An 8,292-nucleotide genomic window follows, 5' to 3' on the forward strand; every position below is an offset into this window, starting at 1 on the left:
GTTGTATGTTTCATTTTCATCATGGTCGAGTGAGCTCCCCTGCTACACTTCTTAAGCCTTTTTCCTTTGAGTTCTGTGCCCTCCCGACCATATGCCCAAAGATACACACCTGAGTAGACCATACATAAGGTAAAGAAAAATGTTTCTTTTTGACTTTATTTTCTTTCTTTTCTTTTCTTTTTTTTTTCTTTTATGTATTTAATTTTTTAACTGTTGGTCGTGGAGCTTGAACTCTGGGCCTGGGTGCTTTCCCTCAGGTCTTCAGCTCAAGGTGAGTACTCTACCACTTGAGCCACAGCACCACTTCCAGTTTTCTGGTGGTTATTTGGAGGTAAGTGTCTCATGGACTTTCCTGCCCGGGCTGGCTTTGAACCATGTTCGTCAGATCTCAGCCCGCTGAGTAGCCAGGATTGCAGGCATGAGCCACCAGTGCCCAGCTTCTTTTTGGTTCTATATTATGCTCACTAAGGGATATTGACCCAACCTTGAATATATGGATTGAAACCAATTTGGTCATGGTACTTAGTCTTTCTGATTAGTTGTGAAATTCATTAACAAGAAGTTTGATCTATATTCATTAAAGTGATTAGTCTACATACAATTCCTTTTAATTTGGGTTTCTACCGAGTTTTGAGATTAGTATAATGCTGGCTTCATAAAATATGCTTGGGAGTGATCCTTCCTTTTCTGTTTCATGGAAAAATTAGTGGAGGGCTGATGTTTGTTTTTAAAGATCTTGTAGATTTCAGCTGCAAATGCCTTGAGACCTAGACTTTTCCATGTAGGCAGGCTCTTCATTACATCCTTAGTCTCATTGCTTGTTATGGGTATGTTTAAGTCATCTATATCTTCTTGGTTCAGCTTAGGCAACTCATATGACTTGAGGAATTTGTCGATGTCTACTAGATTTCCCATCTTGAGTATAGGTTTTAAAATCTTTTGGATTTCTTCCATTCATATTCTGGTGTTCCCTCTTTGAAGTCTAACTTTGTTGATTGAGGTCTCTTCTCTATGTTGTTAATGTAGCTAAGGGTTTGCCAGTTGTATTACTGTTTACAATGAACCAGCTTTTACCTTTGTTGATTCTATGCATATTTAGTCACTAATTCAGTGATGTCGCTCCTGGTTTTGACTGTCTCTATTTGTGTAGTAGGGTTTTTTTTGTGTTTTTTTTTTGTCCGGTCGTGGGGCCTGAACTCTGGGCCTGGGCGCTGTCCCTCAGCTCTTCAGCTCAAGGCTAGGGCTCTACCACTGGAGCCACAGCGCCACTTCCAGCTTTTTTCTTTTTGCTTATGTGGTGCTGAGGAATCGAACCCAGGGCCTCGAGCATGCAAGGCAAGCGCTCTACCACTGAGCCACCTTCCCAGCCCTTGTATGGTAGTTTTGTGTAGGGTTTTCCTTGTTCCCATTTTTCCAGAAGGTTTAGTTGCATCTTGAGATTATTTACTTGAGCGACTTCGTTCTCTCTAGGCATTTAGATTTATAAACTTTCTTCTCTAGACTGCTTTTGCTGTATCGTAGAGGTTCTGGTTTATGTAGTCTTGTTTTCACTGGATTGAAACAACTGTCTTACTTCTCACTTTCTTTTCTCAGTGACTTACATGTTATTCAATAATGTGGTGTTGAGCCTTCATGTATTGTTGTTTTTTCTATATGTGTAAGTTGTGTGTGCATTTGTGCGTGCGTGTGTGTGCGTGCGTGTGTGTGTGTGTGTGTGTGTGTGTGTGTGTGTGTGTGTGTGTGTAACAGTCCTGGGGCTTCACTGCAGGTTCTGGGTACTGCCCTTGGGCTTCATTTTGCTCAAGGCTAGTGCTCTACCACTTGAGACATAGCTCCACCTGAAGCTTTTTCTTTTTTTCTTTTTTTAGTTTAGTGGAAATAAGAGTCTCAGAGACTTTGCTGCCCAGGCTGGCTTTGAACTCCAGTCCATGGATCTCAGCTTCCTAAGTAGCTATGATTATAAGCATGAACCACCAGCACCCAGTTCATTCTTTGTATACTTTTCTTAAGGCCCTGTTTTGTTGATTCCTGTCCTAAGTTTTATTATTTCTCCCATGCACTGGTTTTTGTGTTTGGATTGACCTTAGTTTCTAGGGCTTGGGTGTGTCATTGTAGTATAAACTTCATATCGCTATGTTTTATTGATGTAGGAGCTCAAAGCTATAAATATTTCCCCCATTTCTCTGTGTGTGTGTGTGTGTGTGTGTGTGTGTGTGTGTGTGTGTGTGTGTGTGTATGTGTGTGTGTGCTGGTTCTGGCACTTGAACCCAGGGCCTGGCTCTGTCCTTGAGCTACTTTTTGGGCTCAAGACTATCACTCTACTACTAGAGCCCCACTTCCACTTCCACCTTTTTTTATTTTTTTTTTTGAGTAGCTTATTGGAGATAAGTGTCTCAAAGACTTTCCTGCCTTGGCTGGCTTTGACCTACAATCCTCAGATCGTGGCATCTGGTAGCTAGGATTACAATTGTGAGCCACCAATGCCCAGCTATAGACTTTTTCTCTTGACATTTCCTTTACTCTGTCCCACAGGTTCTGGCACATTATTATTTTTTTTCATTTTCATTGGATTCTAGGAACTTTTGATATTTCTCTTTTAATTCTTCGATGACCCACTCATCATTCAACTATGTATTGTTCAGTGTTCATGACTTTCAATATTTCCTATTCTTGTTAACCTTTAGTTTTATTCCATTATGGTTGATCAGGACACAGGGGGTTACTTCATTTTTATCAAATTTTCTTTTCTTTCTTTCCTTTTCTTTTTTATTGTCAGACATGGGGCTTGAACTCTGGACCTGGGCCCTGTCCCTGAGCTCTTCAGCTCAAAGCTAGAGCCTATTTGTATGCATATAGCCTATTTCTATGTCTTGACTATGCTGAGTTGTACAACAATGAACATGTTTGTGCAGGTGGTTTTACTGAATTGTTTATAAAATAGATGACTGTCACGTACAATCTGTGTTCACTTAATGATAGTGTACTAACGGAATTATTCTCCCTTGCAAAGAGTCTGATATATTCACTGGTCTTTGTGGCCCTCAGAGAGGCCAAGGTCACCTGTCTTCCTAATCTGCCAGGTCATCCAAGTGATTCTCCAGTGTTGTTATTCAACCCCTGTGGTATCCTTAATAGGGCCCCAGACACAAGAAGGTAAGTATGCCAGTGTTTACACTGTCTGAGCAGAAATCAAACTGACAACTGGTTCTGCCTGATACAGGGCAATCTGTGAGGAGAAGCCTCATTCACTATTGCCCCTTCTAATGATTACCCTCTCAGAACAGTGTATATACTCTGGACACATTCCAGAGAGCCCTAGCATGTTGTCATCCACAGTGATGCATCTCCCCACTCCCTGTTGGCCTCCTGTGAATGACTCTTCTGGGACCCTGGTTACTGAGGACATGTTTGTTCCAAAGGGCCAGAGATGTATGCATCCACACTGTTCCAAAGGGCCAGAGATGTATCCATCCAAACAATTATCCACAGAACAGGATACAAACTAACACCACTGAGGTTCCTGATGCAGAAAAAGTTGTTTCTGGGAATCCCAGGTGGGAACTGTGCAAGAAGTGTGTATTCCATACAGAGTACATAAAATACACACCACATACTTCATAGCAGGGCTGATGTACCTATCCAGCCCAGAACTCTCAGCAGGACACAAGCTACATAGTTCAGAGCCCTCCTAACATGGCAGCACACCCCAGAACAGCTCACAGTAAGAGAATTGCCCTGGAGACTTGCCTCATGTATCCAGATCCAGGACAGCAATTCTGTTAACTAGACATTTTAAGGTTGAGTAACCCATGTTTAACATATTAACGTAACCCAGATTTAACAAAATCTGGAAAAATTCCAGATTTTGGACCATTTGTATTACACACATAGATTTATATACATGTACATAAATGCATATAACATGTATATAATTAAATACATTAAACATGGAACCAAGTATAGACATAAAATATCTTTGTTTTCCATACCCATTTTGCACAGAGAACTAAAGTGAATTAATACAATATTTAATATGGCTGTAATCGTGTGGTTTTTTTTTTTGTTTTTTGATTTTTGTTTTTTTTCTTTTTTTCACTTCTTTGTCTTTTTTTTTAGTTTTTATTTTTGGTACCTTATATAAAAAAAAATGTTTTTTTCTTTTCTAAAACTTTTTTCAATCTTTAATCTTTGCCTTTTTTGATAAAAAATAATGTTTTCCAGAAACTGTCTTTTCCTCTTATAATTTTATTTTGGGGATACGGGAGTGTGCGTTTTTGCTTTCGTTTTTGGTCTTCTTTCTCTTTTTTTTTTCTCTCTTTTTAAATTATCTTTTTGTTTTTTGTTTAGCTCTACTGAACTTCTCATCTTTTCCTTCTTCCTTTCTTATCCTTTTCACCTTCTCCTCTCTTTCGTTCTTCTTTATGTGACTTAATTCTTGTCCTGCACATCCTCAGATAAACCCGTAGTTAACTAGTAGACCCTATCCCCCATTGTGTACACACTTAATCCACAAATTTATTACTCAATTCAAAACCTCTGAGACTTAAATTCATTAATAGCAGTACTACCTCTTTATACCTATATAATATTTTAAGCATTTTTTTAAAGTTTTTCACATCTCCTCTATGTCCCTCCCCTTCTCCCAATATATTCACATTCCTCTCCAAACAGATTGTCTTTTAATCTCCATAATAATATTAATTTTTACGTTTCTATTTTTTTCTGGTCTCTTTCCATTTCCCTTTCCCTTTCTTCTTTTTCTCTCTCTCTCTACTTGCATCCTACCCAACCTATTTCCTGCATTGAGATTAGGACATAGTTAACTCTCCCTGTGCCTCCCCACACCAATCTATTCGTATTTTTTACCCACATCTCTCCCTAACCCTAATAATTTCTGGTTTTCCAAATTCTGCTCTGCGGTTCGAAGCCCATTAACATATAGTTGTTTGATGCTGAATAGATGTATCTGTTGAACTAGATTGTATTTGTAGACTATTGACTGTACAAATGCAAACTTTGGTTGATGGTTGCCTTAAGATAGTGTTCTAGCACAAAACTGGTGCTATTTTCATCTCAAATGGGCAGAGTAAGCCGGAAAAACACAAGAAAAATGGCAAATCCAGGTATCTCAATTCCCAATCTTGATAACCAGGGGACATAACAGATAATGAATAATCCAGAGGAGAGTTCCCAAATAGCTCTACAAACACTGCTGGCAAACATGATAATTGAAAAGATTGACAACTTACAAAGGACTCTGTATGAGCGTGAGAGGGAGAGAGAGGAGGCATCCCAAAAGTTTATACAGGAATATCATAAGCGTGAGGAAGCTACTCAAAAACTGATACAGGATTTGCATGAGCAACTTGAGAATACTCAAAGAGAAAGGGAGGAATGGCGTGAGGCTGCTGAGAACACTCAAAGAGAACTGCAGGACTCCCACGAATTGGGAGAGTAGATAGAGAATACAAAAAGATCACTAAAGGCATTCATGGAATCCATTAACAAAGAGCTGAAGGAAGTCAGGGAGACCACAAAGGGAATGCTGAATGGAACCCAACAGAAGGAATGGGAATCCAAAGAAACCATAACCAATCAACTTAGTGATTTGAGAACAAACACTGAACACCAAATTACGGAAGTAAAGAAATTCATACAAGACCTAAAATAGAGCTTCAACAAAGAATTTGAAGCCATCAAAGCTGACCAAATGGAAGGAAAAGAGATAAAAAGCAAAGTAGAGAGTCTTGACAGCAGGTTAGACCATGCAGAAGATCGAATCTCAGGGATTGAAGACAGCCTAGATATCATAGAGAAAGAACATACAACCATCCAAGACAAGTCCAAGAAATATGATAGATCTATCCAACACCTGGAAGACACCATCAGAAGGCCTAATCTAAGGATAATGGGTGTAGAGGAGCACCTAGAAACAGAAGTTAATGGTCTAGGAAATTTGTTTAACAGGATCCTAACAGAGAACTTCCCAAACATACCAAAAGATAGGCCTATTCAGATACAAGAAGCTTTTAGAACCCCAAATAGACCAGACCAGAATAGGACATCCCACCGCCACATTATAATCCGCACAGGATCAACTCAGACCAAGGAAAAGATCCTTAAAGCTGTCAAGGAGAAAAGGTTAATCACCTATAAAGGGAAACCAATTAGAATCACCTCAGATTTCTCAGCAGAGACAATCAAACCAAGAAGAGCCTGGAATGATGTATGCCATCCCCTAAAAATAAACAACTATCAACCAAGAATACTGTACCCAGCTAAACTCTCCTTCATAACTGAAGGTCAAATAAAAACCTTCCATAGCAAAGAAAAATTGAAACAATACATCTCCACCAAACCAGCCCTACAAAAGATTCTTAAAGATGTCCTACACATAGAAAACCAACAAGACCACAATAAAGGCCAAGAAACTGCACACAAACTGAGAATCCAAGAACCATAGGAAGAACCCAGTTTTCACAGCCCCCAAGAAGGTGGATAACATGGCAGGAACTCCCAAATATCTCTCAGTCCTATCTCTTAACGTTAACGGACTGAACTCTCCAATTAAGCGACGTAGCCTGTGTAGTTGGATTAAAAAACAAGACCCTTCTATCTGCTGCCTGCAGGAGTCACATCTTGCCTGTAAAAACAAACACATTTTCAATGTTAAAGGCTGGAACAAAATCTACCAAGCAAACGGCCCCCATAAACAGGCGGGAGTTGCAATCCTAATATCAGATAAAATAGACTTCAAATTAAAATTCGTGAGAAGAGATAAAGAAGGTCGCTACGTACTAATTAAAGGATCTCTCCTTCAGGAGGATATTACAATTCTAAATATCTATTCGCCAAACAATGGAGCACCCAAATTTATCAAAGAAACACTACTTTCCCTCAAATCCCATATAGATCCAAAGACATTAATTGTTGGGGATTTTAACACACCACTCTCCCCACTAGATAGATCAACTCTGCAAAAACTCAACAGAGAAACCGCAGTTCTAAACAGCTGCATAGATCAACTAGACTTAACAGACATCTACTGAACATTTCACCCAGCAGCATCAGAATACACGTTTTTCTCAGCAGCACATGGAACGTTTTCTAAAATAGAGCACATTCTAGGCCACAAAGTAAACTTGTCTAAATTCAGAAACATTGAAATTATAAATTGCATTCTCTCTGACCACAAGGGAATAAAATTAGAACTCAACACCAAAAGCCACCAAAGAAAGTCCAGTATCACATGGAGGCTGAACAACACACTGCTGAATCATGAGTGGGTCGTGGAAGAGATTAGAAAGGAAATACAAATGTTCATGCTATTCAACAAAAATGAACACACAAATTACCAGCTCCTCTGGGACACAGCAAAGGCAGTAGTCTGAGGCAAGTTTATAGCTCTGAGCTCCTACATCAACAAATTGGAGAGAGCTGAAACTAACAATTTAATGACACATCTAAACCTCCTTCAAAAAGAGCAGCAAGATAAACCCCAATCCAGTAGACGGAAAGAAATAATTAAAATTAAATCAGAATTAAATGAATTAGAATCCAAAAAAACTATAGAAAGAATCAACAAAACAAAGAGTTGGTTCTTCAAAAAACTTAACAAAATTGACAGACCCTTAGCAAATCTTATCAGAAAAAGAAGAGAACACACCCAAATTAATAAACTCAGAGATGAGAATGGAAACATCACCACGGAAACAACCAAGATTCAGAACATTATAAGGGAATACTTCTCAAAACTTTATGCTAATAAGTTTGAGAACTTGACAGAAATGGACCTTTTCCTAGCAAATATTGACATGCCAAAACTAAACCAAGATGAGTTACACTATCTTAACAGGCCCATATCAAGCATTGAAATAGAAACAGCAATAAGAGACCTCCCAGCTAATAAAAGTCCAGGACCAGATGGTTTTACAGTGGAATTTTACAAGGCCTTCAAAGCAGAGCTCACACCAATACTCCTCCAACTCTTCAATGAAATTGAAAGAGAAAGCTCACTACCGAACACATTCTATGAAGCCATCATAAACCTCATCCCAAAACCAGGCAGGGACTCATCAAAGAAAGAGAACTATAGACCCATTTCGTTGATGAACATTGATGCAAAACTTCTCAACAAAATTTTGGCCAATCGACTTCAACAATTCATCCAAAAAATCATACCCCACGATCAAACAGGATTCATTTCAGGGATGCAAAGCTGGTTCAATATACGCAAATCAATTAATATTATTCATCACATCAACAGGAGCAAGAATAAGAATCACATGGTTA

Source organism: Dipodomys spectabilis, unplaced genomic scaffold (assembly GCF_019054845.1).
Source record: "Dipodomys spectabilis isolate Male_0828 unplaced genomic scaffold, ASM1905484v1 ptg000091l, whole genome shotgun sequence".
Lineage (NCBI taxonomy): Eukaryota > Metazoa > Chordata > Mammalia > Rodentia > Heteromyidae > Dipodomys > Dipodomys spectabilis.